The 22,790-nt window shown below is 45.1% G+C and overlaps 1 protein-coding gene across 7 annotated transcripts in view; it reads right to left on the bottom strand.

The window, feature by feature from the left end:
- CASK (calcium/calmodulin dependent serine protein kinase) overlaps window positions 1-22,790 on the bottom strand; it is a 291,959-nt gene that overhangs the window by 183,338 nt on the left and 85,831 nt on the right. The gene's annotated exons all lie outside the window — the stretch shown is intronic.

Here is a 22,790-nt window from a genome sequence, read left to right as displayed (position 1 = left end):
CCCAGTCCTCTCAGCCCCTCCGGAGTCCCCTAGTCCCAATGTGTGTGAGGGGGTAGGGCGGCCACTGAGAACAGGCAGCGTGAGCAGCTTAGCTGAATGCCTGCTTCATTGCCGCGGTGATGAGGCAAGCGTTTAGCACCCGGCCGCGGATGGGCCTCTGGGCCACAGAGAGCCTCTGGGCAGCAGGCGCGGAGCGGCCAGGCAGGCCCTGCAGAGAGCTACTGGCCCATGGATTCGTGAGCAGGGCTACTAGTCATTTATAATGTGCTGGATAATTCAGGTCACGACCTACAGTGTTATTCTAAAGAACAATCTCAGATAACGTAGGTTAAGCCAGTGTGCAAGTTCTACAATAATATTTGGAAAATATTAATATCATCATCATCATCATCTGAACACAGTTCAGCTATTGGTATCACTTGCCATGTCTACAGGGAACGAGATACTTCAAGCCTTCCTGTGTTAATAGTGCTGGAGATCTGCCTGTTTGGATGAATTAAATCCAATATAACATTTTTATACTTGGAAGTAGAAGGGAGGCAGGTAAAGAAGAACAAAGGGGAAGAATACATTGCCCAAAGCCCAAGAGATAACATTATCTCCTCTCTGATTTATTAATCCAACTTAGTCTTGTCAACAAGAGCAATGGCTGCAGAGGAAGCCATAGACTTCCATAGGGTAGGGTAGAATGAAGAAAGCAAATCAGTGAGTCAGACAAAAAAGAAGCTACCAGAAAAGGAAGAATCGATAACACAACATTAAGGAAGTCCAGAGAAGAGAGGGAATGAAGGCATGAATAGTCAAAGAAGGCAGAGGAAAGGCTGTAAGATTCAGTCAGAAAAGACCATTAGCATTCTGGGTAAGGTGAAGTTCTGTGGAGATGTCAGGTTTGACGTCAGTAAGTAGGAGACAATTGTGTAATAAATTAAAATTTATCATGTCTCTCACTGGGCTAAGTGCTTAATATAGTCATTGTCATATATGTCCCAACAACCCTGTGAGGTAGGTTATTTATTTATCCATTTATTTATTTATATCATTTTTAGTCATTTCAGAGAGAAAGGGAGAGGGAGAGAGATAGAAACATCAGTGTTGAGAGAGAATCATGGATCAGCTGCCTCCTGCACGGCCCCCACTGGGGATGGAGCCCGCAACCCGGGCCTGTGCCCTGACCGGGAATCGAACCCTGACCTCCTGGTCTGGGCTGAGGTGGGTATTTTACAGATGAGGAAACGGGCTTAGAAAGGTGTTCAAGGTCACGTTGCTACCACCAGGGGTAGGTTTGAGCCCTGGCCGCTCCAGTGCCATGATGACGGGCGTAGACATGATTAGATTCAAAGAATCTGGCAGCAGGAAAGGGACAGAAGTGCCAAAGAAGGTTTGATTGACTCGGCCGGTTTGGCTGAGTGGTTAGAGTGTTAGCCCTGGGATGAAGGGTTGTGGGTTCGATTCCTGTCAAGGGCACTTATCTCGGGATCCCAGGCCACTGGTTGAGGCACATGCGCGAATCAATAAATCGATGTTTCTCTTCCCCCTCCCTTCCACTCTCTCTAAAAATCAATGGAAAAACTATCCTTGGTGAGGATCAACAACAACAACACAAAAAATAAATACATAAAGGAAGGAAGGAAGGAAGGAAGGAAGGAAGGAAGGAAGGAAGGAAAGAAGGAGGGAGGGAAGGAAGGAAGGAAGGAAGGAAGGAAGGAAGGAAGGAAGGAAGGAAAAGAAGGAGGAAGGAAGGGAGGGAGGGAAGGAAGGAAGGAAGGAAGGAAGGAAGGAAGGAAAGAAGGAAGGAGGGAAGGAAGGAAGGAAGGAAGGAAGGAAGGAGGGAAAGGGAAGGGAGGGAGGAGGGAGAGAGGGAGAGAAGGAAGGAAGGAAAGGAAGGAAGGGAAAGGAAGGAAGGAAGGAAGGAAGGAAGGAAGGAAGGAAAGGAAGGAAGGAAGGAAGGAGGGAATGAGGGAAGGAAGAAAGGAGGAAGGGAAGGAGGGGGAAGGGAAGAAGGAAGGGAAGGAAGGAGGAAAGAAGGAGGGAAGGAAGGAGGGAGGGAGGAAGGAAGGAGGGAGGGAGGGAAGAAGGTTGCCTGTCTGTGTTTGCTGCTGTCTTACAGGGAACACTGTGTGTGTGGAAGTGGCAGTGATGAGAAGCCCACAGGATGTGCAAGTGCAATGGGGAGGCAGGGGGTGGGGCAGGACCTGTGGGGTCTGCTGAGCCCCCTGCAGAGGGCGGGGGGGGGGCTGGAATGAGGAAGGAGGTGTGGAAGGACTGTGTGGGGGCAGCAATGCGGCTGGGGGGGGGGCGCTCAGTGTGCGCTGTCAGGAAGAGACCAGATGGTCCCCATCCCTTAATGTGGCTGCGAAGGTCCCGCAGGGAGGGGCGCTGGTGGCAGGTGCGGGGCTGTGCGGGGAAGTCCTGCCGGAAGCCTGGCAACATCCATCAGGTGTCTGCAGTGTTTCTCTTCCTTCCAGAACGTTCTACCTCCTGATGCTCTGCAAAGCTTAGGAGTTTTATTACTTATTTTCATGTTTGCCTCTAGCTTCTCATTTTCTCAGAAGCTACCCTTTTAATGCCTTCTGTCTTCACCGTAGTGTAGTCTCTCTCTTTCCATTGCTTTCTATGCTGATATAAAAGCGGATTTTCGCTCAATGCTCTGACCTTGGAGTCCAGAAGTAAACAGAGGTTTAGTGTTTGCCACGCTGAAAACGGTCTTTTCTCCTGTTTTTAGTTTATTGTTCATGTTGCCCCTTTCATGCAACTGCGTGCGTTTCAGCCTCCACGCTCACCAGCTGCCACATCTGTTATTCTGGGAGACTTCAAGCAGACAGGAATGCACTCAAGAACCTTCCATTAGCCCGGCCGGCCTGGCTCAGTGGTTGAGCGTCGGTTGACCTATGAACCAGGAGGTCATGGTTCAATTCCCGGTCAGGGCACATGTTCGGGTTGCGGGCTCGATGCCCAGGGTGGGGCGTGCAGGAGGCAGCCGATCCGTGATTCTCTCTCATCACGGATGTTTCTATCTCTCTCTCCCTCTCCCTTCCTCTCTGAGATCAATAAAAACATTAAGAAAAAGAACCTTCCATTAGAACTGGCTGAACACGCTCCTGGCTGAGTCACTATCACCTGCCATCCTCGAAATGAACACAGAATTGTGGAGACCCTGCCTTCAAAGACTAAAAACATCTAAATGTCACATTTAAAACATTTAAATCTGACGTTTCAGTGACTAAAATCAGAACTCTAATTGAATAGCACAAAACGAACAACATAAAAATAGTATCGATTAAATGGCAGGATTAGAAATCCCAAATAGAAAACCATGGTTTAAAAAATACAAATGTATTATATATCCATTCGAACTATAGATTCCAGGAAATTAAACTTGAAATGTTTGTTTTTGATGCAAATGCTAATGAAAGATATATGTGTTAACCCTTTGCACTCGCTTGCTTTTTTCTCGATTCTTTTATTCTAATGTTAACCGTGTCGAGTCACACTCGACATCCAAGTGCAAAAGGTTAAGTGCTAGTAATTCCCTGCTGATAGAGCAAGCTACTAAGAGTTGGATGCTTCTTTCAGAATGCCATAATGCCAGGTTGTGTTAGAAACTCAAGAGTTAACAAAATTCGCTAAGAGCTGACCCAGCCTCCAAATGAACAGAGAGAGAATATTCTAATCTACTCCTAGACATAATTTGACAAGTAGTAATGTGTTCATCTAAATCAATATTAACAACAAAAGTCATTATTGACTCAACATTTGTTCCTTGGTGTCCTGAAATGAATGACCACATGCTAGTTTAAGAAAGAAATCCAAGCAGAATGGTGGAAGGACTGTACAGGATGGGGCAAAAGGAAGTTTACAGTTGTGACTACATGAAACAGAGTTTATTTTGGTATTCATATTTATTAATTACTAGAAGCCCGATGCACGAAGATTCATGCAATAATGGGCCTTCCTTCCCCTGGCTGCTGGCACCGCCTTCGCTCTGGTCAGAGCTGCCTTTCCGCTCCGGCCCGGAGCCGCCTTTCTGCCTTCCCACGCTGCCCAGAGGCCCGGAGCGGCTGGGGTGGTGCAGAAAGCCTGCATCCCGCCCCGTTCCTCACCACTCGGTGCCTGTGTATGCAAATTAACCTGCCATCTTTGTTGGGTTAATTTGCATACCCACTCCTGATTGGCCGGTGGGTGTTGTGAAGGTACGGTCAATTAGAATACTTCTCTTTTATTAGTGTAGATTGTATTATTTTCCATACAAATAGCTGTAAACCTACTTTTGCTCTACCCTGTAGTAGCAAAGTCAATTCTGTTGCTGAGTTCCACCTTTACCTAATAGTGAATTCAAAGATGAAGGGTCCCAGCTGCCTTGGCAACCATCCAGGCCAGGGGGCTTCCATGAGGCCATCTTCCTGTCAATCAGGAGAGTTGACCTTCTCAACGAGTGGTTGACCAGAAGCCCAGACAGGCCCAACCCCCAATCTGGGTTAATGCAAACTCTATTTCTCTGCGCTCTTTCACATTTTCCTGCCTCCCGATGAATGTTGTTGTTTTGTTTTGTTAATGCTCATCTGAGGATATTTTCCATTGATTTTTTTTAATTTTTTTTTTAGAGAGAGTGAAAGGGAGGGAGAGAGACAGCAAGAGAAATATTGATGTGAGTGAGACACATCAACTGATTGCCTCTGTTCCTTTTTATTTTTGGAAATGTAAACCAAAAAGTTCTTACAAAAAAGGGAGAAAGAGGGGACATTTGACTATTATAAAAATCAGACACCTATTTAAAAGATAAGGTACTCCTAACTTTGTAAAAGAAAATTAGAGAAATGTCAGTTTGTATGTCAATACTTTTCATATTAAAGCCTTAAAAAACATACATGGCAGAAGCATGAAGAAACTTTGTGGGATGATAGAGTATATGTACATATATATTTGTTAAAATTCAGTTACCTGTACACTTGAATAGGTTCATTTTATTGTGCATAAATTTTTATTTGATAAAGTTTAAAAAGTAAGTTATTGCAATAAGATAGGAATTCAACTAATAGGTCTAAGTAAAAAAATGTTATTCACATACCTGTATTTCACACTTTTCTAATTATGTTATCTATATTTACATTATATTCTTATTTCTACACAGATAGCCAGGTAGCTCAACAAGGTTATGTGGCAGCACAAGCTTCCTTACTACCCACTTCCCTCCATCCCTCCTTCCTCCAGGATGGGGCCAGCCCAAGAAATACTACCAGCAGGACTAAGTCTCCCCAGAGCCTCATTGGCATGGCTCAGTGGTTGCTCATCGACCTATGAACCAGGAGGTCAGGGTTTGATTCCCATCAGGGTACATCCCTGGGTTGCGGACTCCATCCCCAGTGTGGGGCATGCAGGAGGCAGCCAATCAATGATTCTCTCTCATCATTGATGTTTCTCTCTCTCCCCCCCTCTCCCTGCCTCTCTGAAATCAATAAAAATATATTTAAAAAAAGAATCATTTGTCACTTGTAGTAACAAAAGGCCTAATTCATGTCTCAATGTTATGAAAAACAAAGACAATCAATTCGTTATTTAGTTAATTCTAGATAACTAGAGGCCTGATGCATGAAATTCGTGCAAGGGGCTCAGCCCTCGCAGCCCCGGCTTCGTCCAGAAGGTCGTCTAGACGTCGTTGGGCTGTTCGGTCTAATTAGCATATTAGCTCTTTATTATATAGGGTGACTTATTTTATATTAAAGTGACTTTTCCAGAAAAGGTACCAAAGGGATGCACTTAGGGTACAAGAGACAGAGCAACAGACTTGTAGTCAAGAGGCACGTCTTTAAATCTTGTCTCCATCACTTAGTAGCTGCACCACCTCAGCACATTGGTTCCCTCATCTACACAGTGGGAAGAGTAGGAGAAGAGCTCCCACCCTGGGTGTCGTTAGGAACAGCCGAACAACCATCCAGACGACCTTCCAGATGAAGCCGGGGCTGCGAGAGCTGAGCCCCTTGCATGAATTTCATGCATCAGGCCTCTAGTTATCTAGAATTAACTAAATAAGGAATTGATTGTCGAAGTACATGCAAGTGTTTGCCATGGCACACGGCATGGAGCATACACACACATTTTGTTTCCTTTCCCTCTGACCATTTTTGGTGGGCATCGCTGTATCTTACCTTTCTCAGATGTCAATCAAACCGAGTTTGACGACAAGAAGTTGGCTATGTGAATATTCCGTTACTAAACCACCAAGTGAATATTCAATTATTAAACTGCTATATGGTTCGAAACCTACTTTTACTTTGCAGTTTTTCATCTACAGTTCTTTGGGGAATCATGTAATACAGCTCATACAGAACTGAAGCTGAAGGTGACCATGGAATTATTGGGGGAAAAAGTAAAAATCAGGTGCAGTGGAAGTGGCTAATAAGGACACTAGTTACAAAAAGTCAAACAGAATCCACGGAGCTGCCCAGTGTGGCCTACTGACCACTGGCATCATTACTGTCCCAGACAGCCCTGGCCCTGGAGTCACCCTCCCATCACCTGTCACTTCTCTTCCACGTCCTGTGTGCAGTGCCCAAACCTGTCCATTCCATTTCTGCGACACCCGTCAAAACACCATGCCCCTTGCTGCTCTTCCCCCGGCTTCAGCCCTCGGAGGTTCTCGTCTGATCACAGGGAAGATATTTTAATGGGTTCTGTGCTTCCACTTCCTTCTTTTCATTCTACTCATTAAATTGTCATCATAGTTTTACTCTCATTAGATATTACCATACTACTCCACAACCTCTGTGCTCTCCATTCCATACACCAAGATGGTAATCCCTCAGCGTGGCTTTGGGAGCCTCCCAACATTGTTAGTTTCAGTCCAATATCTTACCTGGGTCCGCAGAGCTACCTAGCAACATAAATGAAAACAGAACCTGGTTTTCCTGCTTCTTAGACAAGTAGGTGAGGTTTCTTTTTATGGGGGTGTCAATCATATTCCAGTCCTTTTAGCTTCTTCCATCGTCCTTCCTGACACCCATCCTGAACTGCCTGTAGCTTGTGCTCTCTGCTCCTGAAAATACTGCTTCCTCAGTTGGACTCCGTGTGCTTTGCTTCCTTCTGTGCTGCTAAGTCCCAACTCATTCATCAAAATGACAGTCACACGTTGCCTCTAAGTTCTCCTTAACATTCTCCCCGCAGCAGAGGTGGGCCCACCCCGCTGGGACCTAGCACCACCATCTACACAGGCCTCCACTTCTCACCACTGACCAATCAGTCCGACTGCAGGAGACTGACATTCCTGCCAACTCCGTGGAAGGCAGCACCAAACACCAATGTCTATTACATCTTCTTTCTCGCCTCGAAGTGTATACATCACTCATCAAAGAGACTAGGAATGGGAGGACAGTAACAGGGCCATTGTCACATGCTCCTCTCCATTCTCACATTTGATTCTTAAGGGAAATAAGGCCATAGGAAGGCAAGTGACACACCCAAAGTCACGCAGCTAGTTCACAGCACAACTGGGAGATGAAGCCAGGCCTCTGGTCCCAGCTAGCAATCTTTCTGTTAGCCTACTGGTATACCTATTGGAGGAAGAGGCTCGAAGGGTCCAATATGTGAGGCAATCCACATTCACACTCACTAAAAAATTTTCAGAGAATGACACAAAAAATAATTCCATCTCCTTGCAGATAACGGAGTGTTAACGTTGTTCTGTAGCGCAGTGCCACAACTTAAAATAAAATGCTTCAAGGTACTCCCATTACTGAAAGCACTAGTTTTTAAAAAAAGTAATACATGCCTGGCATTTCTATGTCACTACATAGTATATTCACTATATTATTTAATATCATGAATGACATAACCAAAAGGTCTTGTTTTGAAAAAATAACTAAGATTGAAAGTTTCATTTAAATTTAAACTACTTCTTAAATCCATTTATACCTGAGGATCTTGTCTTTGGTTAATTATTCAGGAACCAGTGGCCCGTTGCACGAAATTCATGCATGGGAGGTGGGTCCCTCAGCCTGACCTGCATCCTCTTCAATCTGGGAACCTTCAGGGGAGCTCTCTCCAATCCGGGAGTTTCTGTCTATCTTTGCAATCATATGAGCAAATTGTCTGACACCCCAACCCGGTTTGGTTTGGTGCTCACAGAATAAGAGGCATTTTTTTTTTCTTTGCTCCATTGGTGGAGATTTCCTAGAAGTTGCAGGATATCTTCCTTTTAATTTTTCCTCGACACTCTGACTTTACTTATGTCTCTCACCTTTGCTTTCCCTCCATCCCCACAACAGTAACTTGCTCCAGGTTCACTTTGCTCTAGTGTTTTGGAGATACCACAAAGCATCTGCCACCAGAACTATGATTCCCAGCGTTCCTGGTGCTCCCCGCACTCTTAGCTTCTGCTTCCAGTCCAGGGGCTGCAGAAACCAAAACGATGTGGAACTCCAGCAGCCCCCAGGCCGGGCTGACAGGACCAGACACTCCAGTGGCATCCCCGGGACCCTTGGAGTGGGCAGGATCCCGGGGACACCCGCCGCATCGCCCCAGCTACACAGTGGGTGGGCGGGCATCCCACCCTGCACCCAGCTGCTCGGTGACTGTGCGCATGCGCGCTGCCCACAGGCCTGCCATCTTTGTTGGGTTAATTTGCACACTCACTCCTGCTTGGCTGTGGGCATCACAGAGGTATGGTCAATTCACATATTTGTCTATTATTAGTATAGATAATTGTATTATGTAAAATGACCACAACTCCAAAAGAAGCAGGTTTATGAAGAGAGCACATCTAATGTACTCCCACAAGAGGACACTGAAGACCATACAGCTACTTGGACAAATCCTATACCCTAGATCTCTGGTTCTAGCCAGTCATATAATATAATACCCGGATGAGATGATTATTTGCCTTTGAGATGTCTAACAACAACAATAACCATAAGCCAGCGTTTTTTGAGTATTTGCTATGAGTCAGGCTCTATTTTAAATGTGTCCACTCATTCCACCCCCGCTACAACCCTCGAAGGCAGATGATACCCATTTTATAGATGAGCGAGCCGAGGCGGAAAGCACTGAAGTAACTCACTCACAGAACTAATACACTGCAGAGCAAGGATTTGAACTCAGCTCTACTGCTTCTTAGGTCTACAGCTATTTAACTCTGAAGGTGACCTTTACAGGTAAGCTATCTCTTTGTATTATTTCTAAAGACGAAAATATAAAGCTGTGATTAAAGCAAAGCTCAGAGCAAATTTCAGTAATAAAATCACAATACCTTTAAAAAGCCTTAGTTTAGTCCTTTTAAGTCACTTGATTTTATTTTCGAAAAACCCGTTTGTTGTAAGAGACAGACTTATTAAAAATACAATGACTAGGCAGGATTTCTGAAATGAATGTGTGAGCTCAGGGACCGCTCTCCCCCTGCCAAGACATATATTTAGCTGGTTAAAATTCAAAATGAACAATCAATGAACATGTATGCATATATGCATAACCCATGGACACAGACAATGGGGTGGCAAGGGCCTGGGGTGGGGGGCAAGGTGAGCTAGAAGAGGTCAATGGGGGCAAAAGGGGGACATATGTAATATTTTCAACAATCAAGATTAAAAAAAAGAAATAAAAGAGTAAAAAAATACCTTCATTAAACACACACACACCTCACAATCATGCAAAGTCTCTGGAGACTGCTCAAAGGGCTTACAACAAATTGAGAAGCCCTCATTCAATAAAATCTACAGAACCTGGGCAGAACAATGGGAGGCTGTGCATACAGATGGGAGCCGCACCCCGGCCCCCATAGCTCTCTGCCTTGTAGAGGGACTGTTCTAAGGGGCCCAGCAGCCGAGTGGCAGATCATACAGTGTCAGGGTCCTGGGGTAAAGAGTATCATTAAGGTTTTCAGAGAAAGAGAAAAAGGGGCAGGCACTATTCTAAATACTTTATTTATGCTACTGAGTCCTCTCACTCACTCTAGGAGTAGCTAAGATTATTCTGCTCAACTTGTAGATGAAGCAACTTAGGCACATGCAGGTTATGGGACTTGCCTAAACCTCAGAGCTGGTAAGTCTGACTTGAAGCAAGTCTAGGAAATCCAGGAAACAGGGCACCCAGCACAGATGAAAAGCAAAGAGAATTCCCATGATGACGGTCCAGAAGAACAAGATAGCAACCAATTTAGAATGAAACAGACAGATGAAGGGCTCTGTTGCCAAGATAAAAAAGACGTGATAAATGGTCCAATGGGGTTGAATCTGAGAGTAGTTATATAGCTCAGTGAGATAGGCTGGAGATGAATTAGCTATAATACACAGAAAATGAAGCAATGAAATAAGTCAACTATTTACTCCAGGTATAACACAAGATATATAATCGCATTATACTAATGACTTAAATATAAATAATGTTATAAAAACGGGGGAGAGGAAGTGAAGAGGGACAGGTAGCAGCATAAGAGAGCCACATCTTCCATAGCAGGACGCCAATAACTGATATGTAAAACTATAAAGTAAAAAAATCCTATATAATAAAAGGCTAATATGCAAATTGTCCCCTTGGGATTTCAACTGACCAGGAGTTCGAACGCTTGCTATGACGTGTGGTGACCACCAGGGGGAGGCGCGGAACAAAGGAAGGCCTCAGCCGGCAGCTGGCAGCCGGCGGAAGGAAAGCCCCGATTGGCCCTGATTGCCAGCCAGGCCTCGGGACCCTGCCAATGCACAAATTTTGTGCACTGGGCCTCTAGTATAATATAAGCATATGTTGTTACAAAAGAAACAGCAAAAATGCTTAAAGTGGTTGCCCAGCCCGCCGGCCACCTTCTAATTAATTTCCTTGCAACGTGCACAAATCCGTGCACCGGGCCACTAGCTTATTTCTATCTATGTACATGGAGACACACACCTCCTATGTAATAAAAGGCCAGGGACCATAAGCGTATCGACCGGAATGACTGCTCGACCAGTCATCATGAGGTGCATTGACCACCTTTCGGTCTTTCCCTGCCAGCCAGAGAAGCGGTGGGTGGGGCAGTGAGCGGTGGGCAGGCGGGGCGGCAAGATGAGTGGCGGCGGGTGGGGCGGGAAGCGCAAGCTACTGGTGCACGATTTTGTGCACTAGGCCTCTAGTTTAAAATACAACAGAACAAAAAAACCCTTAAGACATAGAAGAGAAAGAGAGAGCACAGCTGGGAGCTAGTCTCTTTAGAAAGCCCATCTTTCTAATGAAAGTTCCCAAGGTGACACAGGAAGCTTGCTGGGTAAGAAGTTCAACACTGGTCATGGCTCTCCTCTTTTTGGGGAAATGCTGTTTTCTACCTTCCACATTACCAAGCCCCCTGCAAAATAGAAGAAAGCTGATGGGCTGTGCTGGGGCTGCATCACCGCCAACAAGCAGCAGCAATTTTGAGTCCTTCCACTTACTGTTGAAACTTTATTTGGCAGTTTAGTGTCTGTGCTCCCTGTAGTATTAAACTAAAACGGAAATTTAGAAAGTCTTATCTAATCTGTGGTAAGACGTTCTTAAGATAAGGTCTTGGATGCTGTTCACTAAATATGAGGATTTATCCTGCAGACTGATGCCTTTCCTACTTTATTTATTTATTCATTGTTTTCATTTGTTTTGTTAATCCTCGCTGGAGGATATTTTCTCCACTGATTTTTGGAGAGCGTGGAAGAGATGGGGAGAGATCAAGAAACATGGATGTGAGAGAGACACATCGATTGGTTGCCTCCCGCATGTGCCCCAACCGGGCCAAGGATCGAGCCTGTACCGAGGGACATGCCCTTAACCAGAATTGAACCCGGGACCCTTCCGTCCATGGGCGGACGCTCTAACCACTGAGCAAACTGGCCAGGGCTGGTTTTTCTACGCGAACATAAGCACACTTTTTATACTATCCCAACTCATAAGTTGTTGGGTCCATTGGTAACGGGGTACTAAAAACCACCATTAAAATTGTTTCCTCTGGTTTTGTTTCTTAGTAATTACACTGTTCAAATGGACCACTGGGAACAACTCCCTTCTAAAATTCTCAGTTTTGACCATTTTTCTTCTCTTCTCCTTGTTCTGAGATCTGGCATGGCCCTCGTTAATGTCATTAGCGGAGATGCCTGCTGAGAGGAAACGCTGACTTTGTGAGCATGGAATCAATTTTGTGAATTGAAGAGGTTTTTGCGCGGCTGCTTCTTGCATATAGTATTTAATGTCTCAGAAACTTGCCCCGTAGGACACCCTGTAATCCCCGTGGGAGGTGCCCGATGACCGAATCTACATCTGTGTCACGGAACCAAATGAAACTCCTGGTGCACGGGGAGGCCCAGAAACACACAGTGAGTGAAGAGAGATGAGCAACGAGAGGGCAGGTGGGGACAGGGGAGGGAGAAGCAGCAGAAGGTGTCAAACAGAGAGTGTAGGAGCAACTAGGATAACAGGTCCAGGACAGAGGAGCTGTGAGGAGCCAAAAAAAAGCAAAGTCCAGCCCTGGCCGGTGTGGCTCAGTGGATAGAGCGTTGGCCTGCAGACTGAAGGGTCCCAGGTTCGATTCTGGTCAAGGGCACATGCCCAGGTTGCAGGCTCAATCCTCATAGGGGGCGTGCAGGAGGCAGCCGATCAATGATTCTCTCTCCTCATGGATGTTTCTATCTCTCTCTTCCTCTCTGACATCAATACAAATATTTATTTTTTAAAAAAGCCAAGTCCAATGCAGGACGCTGAGACAGAAAGGAGAGTGTGACAAAGGACAATGTACTTAAAAGGACCATAGTCGGGGCTGGCACTCCCATGTGGCCATGGCACAAGTCTTCAAGGGAAAGCTCAGCACCCTCTGAGGGTGGGGCTGTTAAGGAAACATGGAACATTGGAGAAGAGAGCAGAGAGGTGACGGGAAGAACAGAAACCTGGAACAAAACCAAGGGCTGGAGTAATCCAGAGAAAGAAGAAAGGGGTGCTGAGCTTTCAAAGGGACAGTATAATTACAGTAATCCAGACTCTGTGGTATCTTCTGACTTTATAGAGACAGGAATTAATAGGGGATATTTAGAAGGGGCATCCCTTTATATGGCATACTTTTCTGCCACACATTTTATGATCAGATATGGAAATATTTTATATGTTGGGATGCATTCACCAGGATGCTTACAAATACTGAAATGACATTTTATGATGAAACAGCAAGTGGCAAAAGCAACGTAGCAGGTCACAATATTAACACCCAGAAATCTTTGGCATTTTTATACACCAATAATGAATTCTCAGAAAGAGAAACTAAGCAAACAATCCCATTTACCACTGCAACAAAAAAATGAAGATACTTAGGAATAAACTAAACCAAGGAGGTAAAAGATCTGTACTCAGAAAAGTACAGGATATTGAAAAAAGAGATAGAGGAATATATAAACAAGTGGAAGAATATACCATGTTCATGGATTGGTAGAATCAACATCATTAAAATGTCCATACTACCCAAAGCAATCTACAGATTCAATGCAATCCCTATTAAAATACCAATGGCATATTTCACGGATCTAGAACAAAAACTCCAAAAATTTATATGGAATAAAAAAGACCCTGAATAGTTGCCTGCAGCAATCTTGAGAAAAAAGAACAAAGTTGCAGGGATCACAATACCAGATATCAAGTTTTACTACAAAGCCACTGTAATCAAAACAGCCTGGTACAGGCACAAGAACAGGCATATACACTAAGTGGCCAGATTATTATGATCTCTGAATGTGTAATAATCTGGCCACTCAGTGTATATCCTATATAATAAAAGGGTAATATGCAAATTGTCCCCTCGACCAGGAGTTCGACCAGCAGGCAGGCCAGCCAACCGCCCATGTCCCCTCCCCCTGGCCAGGCTGGCCGGACCCCACCCATACACGAATTCATGCACTGGGCCTCTAATATACATATATACATACACTGAGTGGCCAGATTATTATGCGTTCAGAGATCATCATAATCTGGCCACTGAGTATATATCAATGGAACAGAAGAGACCCCAGAAATCAACCCAAGCCATTACCCTCAATTAATATTTGACAAAGGAGGCAAGAGCATACAATGGAGTCAAGACAGTCTCTTCAACAAATGGTGCTGGGAAAACTGGACAGATACATGCAAAGAAATGAAACTAGACCACCAACTTACACCGTACACAAGAGTAAACTCAAAATGGATAAAGGACTTAAATGTAAATCGTGAAACCATAGGCAGCAAAATCTCAGCCATGTGTCATAGCAGTATGTTCACCGATACAGCTCCCAGGGCAATGGAAACTACGAAGAAAATAGACAAATGGGACCACATCAAAGTAAAAAGCTGCTGCTCAGCAAAAGACACCATCGACAACATGAAAAGGGAGCCCGGTGCATGGGCAAACGTATTCGACAATGATACATCTGTGTCTAAGGGCACACTTGTCTAACAATAAGAATTTTGAGTTAAAAAACTAGCCTCTCACAGAAAACTTTAGACCAGATGGCTTCATTGACAAATTATGTGGAATAAAGAAGTACCGTGGACCGTTGAACAACATGGGTTTGACTTCATCGTGGAAAAAGAGAGGAGTCACAAATGATCACTATTGGGAGGAAACGAGGAACTCTCTCTATGAATCTGTCAGATAGGAAAGTTATAATAGACAAGACATATCAGTAAATGCCACCAATAAATTGAAATCGTGCTGGTTACAGGGAGGTGTATATTGGATCAAACTCAATAAATTGTCAACTTTAGGTAGGTAGATCAGATTCCGTTAGTAAATGATGCTTTGGTGAAATTAATTGACAAATAGATAGAGGTAATTTTGAAACAAATGTTTGACAGACTGGCCCGGATCACACACAGCGGACATGCTGAGTGCACAGACCAAGAGCGCTGATTTCAGAATTAGCCACAGTGGTATCTGCTCCCGCATATGCTCTTCTGGGGCCACGCGGTTCTCCATCGAGACGTGGTGCATTTTCTGTTCTCTTGAGTCTAGATCACTGAGGATGATGACTTGAGCTTGGTTCTCTCTCTCTCTCTCTCTCTCTCTCTCTCTCTCTCTCTCTCTCTCATCCTTGAAACACACCTGCCATGCTGTGAGGAAGCCTGTCAACATGGACAGGCCATGTGACGTGTGGCCTAGAGTCCCAACTAAGGTCTCTTGATCACATCCAGCTCATGCCCCAGCCACCCTGGGCCTGAGAAACTCGATTCCTGCTGTGTCTTGTCCATTGGAGGAGCCCCAAAACCTGAGAGCGTATTCAATAGCTGTTTTATGCCACTAAGTTTTGGACTAATTTGTTACGTGGCCACAGTACCTAGAACACCATGTGGTGAAGCAGAATGTTCTGCTCAAGTGGGCTATTAGCCCCCAATGAGAACGCACTCTCGCTTTTGTTTCTTTGTGCTGGAATGGCATCTCTCACGATGAGTCACATTGCACCTTCCCACTTCTTGACATTTTATTTTATTTTAAAACATTTACCACGTTATGAAGCTTCAATTTGGCTTAAAAGTCAAGTATCTCTCGCAAGGTCAGATTGGAACCCACGCCTTCCTGCAGTGAGCTCACTTGTTCTTACTCACGGCGCTGCGGCTCCTGCGCCAGTCCTGTCGCCACAGGGACCAGCTAGCCCACTGTCGCTGGGCCTTTAACATCTCTCTTCCTTGTCCAGCTCCACGGTCTTTTTATTTTCTTGCCATTACTGTCCGCGCTCTTTTTTTTCTTAATTTTTAGTAATCTTCCACTTTTAAAAAAAATATATTTTTTATTGATTTTTTACAGAGAGGAAGGGAGAGGGAGAGAGAGTTAGAAACATGAGAGAGAAACATCGATCAGCTGCCTCCTGCACACCCCCTACTGGGGATGTGCCCCCAACCAAGGTCCATGCCCTTGACCGGAATCGAACCTGGGACCCTTCAGTCTGCAGGCCAACGCTCTATCCACTGAGCCACACCGGTCAGCTGTAAGCTGATGAGCACTGCCAGGGGGAACCGGATCAGTAACGGGGATGAGCACTGCTACAAACCCCTTGCATCCGGCCTCAGCTGGGCCTGGGGTCAGCCCAGCGCTCCCTCCTCCTAGCTCGGGTTCAGGCCCCTGAAGTGCTCTACCACCAAGGCTCCTCTCAGCAGGGGAAGGGGGGGGGGTCGGCTTCCTACTTCACCCAGAAAATGCGGCCACCAGCTGAGGGACCCCCTTGCTTCCTCCTCCTCCTGCAAGGGCGTCCGTGGTAGAGAAGCCCACCTCCCATCTCTGAGTTAGACCCACCTCCACTTCTGCCTACCAAAGACCGCGCTCCATCAGAACAGCCTTGCCTTTCTCCTCAGCTCTCCCCTCCCCAGCATCAAGAGATGTGGAGGTCCCCCCCCAACCCCCCATCTTCAACTCCGCTCCTATTCCACAGGCCTCTCCTCTTACCAGTCTGGCCTCTGGAAAAGTCTTGTTTACTTTCCCCACTTCCTCCCCACCATCTGAACCTCCTCTAGCCCACGTCCCCACGGACTCCCATGGTGCCAAATCCCACAGACGTCGCAGCCATGTCCTCATCTGGCCTCTTGATGGCATTTGAAACCAGAGAAATTCTCTCTCAGCCTCTGTGACAGCATTCTCTCGGAGGAGAACTTCCCCACTGCTCACCCCTTCTCCCGGGCCCTCTTTCTCAGCCCTGATTTCTTTCAAGGTGAGTGTTCCTGCAGCTCCTCGCCTTGACCTTGACCGCCTTGACCTTGACCGTGTTGGCACTGTGATGCGTGAGCGCCTTGTCTTTAAGCGATCGTGGGGAGTTCTGGGATTCCCTCTGCTCCCGACACGATGATTCTCGACTCCCTTTCTCTTTCGCTCTAACCTTGGTCCTTACTTTTAGACTAAGATATCTGACTGCCTACTGAGCGTCACCATTTAGCTTCCCAAGGTTCCTCAGACTCAACGTGTTCAAAGCTCATGTGTCTTCCCTGACCCCACCTCCCATCTGATATCGCCTATCTGAATAAAAGAAACCACGCTGCTATCCAAGTAGGCCCAGGAGCCAGAAATATGGGCATTTCCTAGAATTTTCCTCTCCCTTAAGGCCGGAACCACCAAGGCCCATGGACTGGACCTCCCTCCTATTTCTTGTATTTGGTTCCTCCTCTCCACCCAGGACAACAGCCAACACCTTACCCCTCCCTCCGATGGGACCACTGCAGCTTCCTAGCTGGTTCCCCCCCCTCATCTAGCCGCCTCCACCCCAATCTCCCCATCTCATGACCTTCATTTCATCGAATCTGCGAAGTGCCTTTTGAATGACTAGGTAACATATTCACAGGTGTCTGGCTTAGAATAGGAACGTGTTGTGGGGGTGGGGGACATTCTTCAGTCTGCCACACACTGTAACAATAATCACTTTTACATGCATGCCCTCCTAACTGCATGTGACCTCCTTTAGGGTCGGCTCACTTTGGTTTTCTCAGTATCTGACATCTAGTAAGAAATGAACAAAGGTCTGTTAAATAATCCAACAAAGGCTTCACGTTGGCAGATAAGGGAAAATAAGACCGCTGGTAGCAACAGAATTCCTACTCAATCCTAAGGCAATGAATAGGGACAACCATTTCCCCCCGAGTTTTGTTTTTAAGAGAGAAAGGAAGGGAAAGGGAGAGAGAAACATCGATGAGAGAGAATCATAGATCAGCTCCTGCTGCACGCCCCCCACTGGGGACGGAGCCCGCAACCCAGGCATGTGCCCTGACAGGGAATCGAACTGTGACCTCCTGGTGCATGGGATGATGCTCAACCACTGAGCCACACTGGCGATGGCAACCATGTTAAAGTATATGCCCTCAAGATTTGTAAACATGATTAAAGTAATAATTCAGCAAGAGAAAACGGCAGCAGTAAGCATAAGAAATCAGAGGTAGGGTGGGCCTGGCGAGTGCCCCAGAAGATTCTTGCGGGATCTGGGCAATAGGAAGACGAGGGCCTGACAGAGGCATTGGCAAGTGGGAATGGAAGAGAGAAAAGTAAGATTCATGTTATTAAAAATGATCAGATAAATGAGCGGCACTACTCCACAACGTGTCTGTTGGCATTTATATGATGCCCAGTACCGGAGAGATGCAATAACCACACCCCAGTCTTCATACCGGACTTTCAACTCACTGTACTTCCAAACACACACCCTGGCTTTGACTTTGACATACAGAGTAATAATGCTTTCACCAAAACTCATTTGGACATCCAGTATTCTATACAATCTATGTAGGTAATGTGTGAAATCCAAATAGCACAGGAACAAACATGCCACGTGGACCAATCCAATATTCTAGACCAAAGCAGGGGTCTGTTCTGATGAAGTGGATGATACCGTAGGTAGGATGTGATTTTTAAAATGTCATTTGGCTGAAGTGATGAAAACCAATGCTAAAAAGCGTACTCTGCATGAACCTATAATATTGAGGGACTAATCAGTGAAAGGGAATAAGGAATCAGGTAAAAAAGCAAAGCATGACCAAGTCTTACAGACAACAGCTCATCAAAATTATATTCCTTGTCAGATTCGCCACCCCCATGCCAATGACCAAGCTGCTGTCTCTCAGCTCCAAACCCACCCTTCATGGCCGGCCCTGCTCTCCTGGGGCTGGCTCTCCCTGTCTCCCCAGCAGGTGCAGTTTGCCTGAACCAGAACACACACCCCACACACTCACATGGAACCAGCAGAGAACCGAATAGCTGCAGCAACGTGTCTCTCAACCAGTGGCGGAGTGGTCACCAAGGCTCGGGACATGTCACAGAAGTCTCATGAGGGGCAGCCCCCAGGGCTGAGTGCCCGGGGGTCCGCAGCACGTGCCCCTGGCCATGGGCAGGTGGCTCTCCCGGGACCAGCTCCCCCTGGAGCCCGGGGGGGGGGGACTTTGCAGAGAGTGCAACTGATGGGCCGCCTCCTGGCAACAGTGTCTCTCAGCACCCCCTTAGCAGCTTGCTGCAAGGTCAAAGGTGAGGCATCCTGCTGGGAGGGGGGCCAGCCACCGGCCTGGTGTCCCAGTCCTTATGTTTTTCAGAGTTCTCCAATCTCCTAGTAATAATTGTTTATGTCAAACTTTGCCTGTTCCAAGTACTGTTTGCTCTCTGTCTCCTCGCTGGATTCGGAGTGATACACCCCCTCTCCCCCCCCCCCCCCGAAAATATTCACTCTAGATGCCCAGCAAACCCTTTGCTTGTCCGGAATTTTAGAAAGTAAATGGGTCACATATAGAATCAAAGGAGAGAGAGAGAGACATTCGTTTTAGAATTTTTCTTGGCTTGGGAATTAACCCTCTGCACTCGCTTGCTTTTTTCTCGATTCCTTTATTCTACTCTGGACTTAATTTTTTAAATACCCCAGATTTTACAAAGTGCGGCAGTAGAATAAAAAACTGGAGTTTCTTTTCATATAAACTTATTTATTTGGATTTTTTAATATTTTACATTATTGATACATTCAAAGAATAATTTTAATCTCGACATCCGAGTGCAAAAGGTTAAACATTTTAAAATGTACTATAAAGCCAACAACAGCCAGTCTGCTTCAATGCATGAATTTTTAGTTAATCAATCTATACCTGCCTATGCGGATGAAATCAACCTAGCTCTGCACTCAGTCCTAAGGACTGCCCCGCATGAGAATTCTATGACATGTTCCAGGAGCCTTGGTGACCCCTTCGCCACTGCCTGATAGACAGATGCTATGTCCTCCTACTTTCTTGAGGCTGCTGCAGCTGTTCGGGGTCGTTTTTGGTTCATATACATTTTTGGAGTATTTGTTTAGTTCTGTGAAGTATTCCGTTGGCATTTTAATAGGGGTTGCACTGAAGCTGTAGATTACTTTGGGTAGGATGGACATTTTAATGATGTTGATTCTACCAATCCATGAACATGGTATATTCTGCCACTTGTTCATATCGTCCTCTATCTCTCTTTCCAGTGTCCTGTAGTTTTCCAAGTACTGGTCTTGTACCTCCTTGGTTAAGTTTATTCCTAAGTATCTTCATTTCCTTGTTACAATGGGAAATGGGAATGATTTTTTAACTTCTCTTTCTGAGAATTCATTATTGGTGTACTGCTTTACGAAACTCTTACGAAAAATGAAAAGCCCTTTACAGTTCAAAAGGTAACCACTACCTGTTTCTTAATATTCTGCTTCTAAAAAAAGAGTTCCAAACTCATATAAAAAAAACAGCCTGCCTAAAATAAATTTCCTATCTTTTGGGTACAAAAATATTAAAATTCAGTTTTAATAAACAGTGCCAGACTAGATTGAAAATAGTCTCTTTCTAATTGTAGAATGCAATATGGCCTTATTTCAGTCTCCTATCCACAATGACAAATGATTCACTGCTGTCAAATGTATCCTGAATTGGTGCTTAATGAGGACATGGGATCCAATGGCAGAATTTTAGTACTGCTTTGGGGTGGAGTAGCCCCAGCTACTACAACCTCACTCACACATTAAGGCAACAAAGGTGAAGTTCAAAAATTACTCGGTGTGGTCATGATGGCCAGAGATTTTCTGTCATCTCTCCCATCCAGAGGGTGACTGTGTCCCCTCCCTCAATCCAGGTGGGCTCTGTCACTTCTCTGACCAGTAACACACAGCGGACATGAAACTGTGCCCATTTCCTTAGCTTAATTTTAATAATTATTCATCATTTAAGAGGATCTCCTGATAAATTTCTATTGTTTTTAATATACATCGGTCAACTTAATTTCTCTTTACTGAAGCAGTAAGAGTATATTAAAGCAAAAAAAAAAAAGTTTTAACAGGTGCTAGTCATCTTAATAGAAAACTCCCTGTAAAATGTAAATGGGAGAGGGACGTGCACTTGATGATCTCAGTTAAAAATCCTGAGAGAAATTTTAAGAAAAAATTTTAAGAAAAAAAGAAATAGGTCCCCTTAAGCTAAATAGAAATCATAGGAATATATACCAAAGAAGGGTTCCAGTGACTAAACTAGCCAACACAGTCAATATATGTCAAGCCAGAACATAAAGGGGCGTATTCTCCCCAAATCAGCAGTCCTTAATAGACACCTTAGACGTATGAGTGAAACATTTATTTTATCAGCCACCCTGGGGGCAGAGAGTTTGGAAAAAGGCAGTCAAGTTACACGACTGTTCGACTCTTTTCATTTAAAAAATGTTTGGAAATGTGTTTTGTTCGACAGTATTATAAGAAGAAAAAAAAATCACATCTTGTCAGGGTAGAAAAACGACTTTACTGTAGCTTTATTTAAATAAAAAAGGAAGCTCTGGCTGGTGTGGCGCAGCTGGTTGAGCATCATCCATTCCTGGTCAGGGCACATGTCTGGGATCAGGCTTGATCCCCAGGAGGGGGGTGGTGCAGGAGGCAGTTGATTAATGTTTCTCTCTCACATACCTCTCTCTCTCTCTCTCTCTCCTCCCTCTAAAATAAATAAAAACGCACTTTAAAAAGTAAGAGGAAGATGAAAGGGTTAAACAAATGGTAGTTGAGGAGATGTGTTGAGGTGGGTAAGGTGAAGAGAACTCCAGCATGAATCCTGGCTGAGTCTTAATGGAGAGAGGGAAATGACGGCCCACCTACATGTGCTAAGCATGAGCCCAGGGCTTCATACATGTACCATCCTTAATATCTGCACCAGCTCCGCGAGCACAGTCTTCTTACCCTCATTTGACACTTAGGAAAGCTGATGTCTCTACAGCTTAAGGTCACACTGCACAGACCAGATCTGGACCTCTTCCCATGCCTTTCCTACTACAGTGATCTGCAAAATAACTGTAACACCTTTAGCGATAGCCCCCTTAGTATTCAACCATCTCAAACTCTCCTTGGGTTGAATAAGAGCACAACACGGTAGTACTGTTCACCACGTAGTCTCACGCAAGAGACCAGTGTTTTCAATGACATGAGGGGAGAAGATGATCATGTTAACAAGATAAAAGGTCCCGAGCTGGCGTGGCTCAGTGGTTGAGCATCGACTTATGAACCAGGGGGTCAAGGTTCGATTCCCAGTCAAGGCACATGCCTGGGTTGTGGGCCTGATCCCCAGGAGGGGGCATGCAGGAGGCAGCTGATCCATGATTCTCTCTCTTCATGGATGTTTCTCTCTCTCTCCTCTCCTCTCTCAAATCAATACATATATATTTGAAAAAAAGAAAAAAAAAAAAAAAAGAAGAGTAAAAAAAAAAATCATTGGATGAATAAATATAAGCTGGGGATATAGGAAAAACTTGGTAACATTTTATTCATATACTAAAATTGCTAAAATATGTGTACATTATAGAGACAAACTGGCAAAGCTTTTCAGAAAGCTTGTATTGCTTACCGACTGCGCTAAAAAATGGCTATTTCGGAAACCATTCCTCAAACACTAGCCTTACAATTCCCTGGTAGTTATTTCTTAAGAGTAAACAGAATAAATACAATCTACCCTATTGACGGGAGAGAATACAAGCCAGCCAAGATAAAGGCCAATACCACAGATGAGGCAAGGCCTCCCCTGCTGGCCTGATCGCCCCCAACTGCCCTCCCCTGCAGGCCATCTTGTGGCGGCCATCTTGTGTCCACATGGGGGCAGGATCTTTGACCACATGGGGGCAGCCATCTTGTGTGTTGGAGTGATGGTCAATCTGCATAGTACTCTTTTATTAGATAGGATATACACATTTCCCAAGGCTATAGCTGCCAGTTCAAATAGACGTGGAATTCTTTCCAACATATTTCAGAAAGACACTTCTTGAGATGTAACTTTCGATGCATTTTGAAGCCAATGACTTCTGCCATTCTTTCCAGGTCTACAGAGAAGAGAACATGTTTCATCTATGTTCTGAGTTGCTCTCC

The sequence above is a fragment of the Eptesicus fuscus genome, chromosome 1, assembly GCF_027574615.1.
Source record: "Eptesicus fuscus isolate TK198812 chromosome 1, DD_ASM_mEF_20220401, whole genome shotgun sequence".
Classification (NCBI taxonomy): domain Eukaryota; kingdom Metazoa; phylum Chordata; class Mammalia; order Chiroptera; family Vespertilionidae; genus Eptesicus; species Eptesicus fuscus.
Note: the sequence above shows the minus strand (reverse complement) of the source record. Positions and strands in the feature narration are given on the sequence as shown.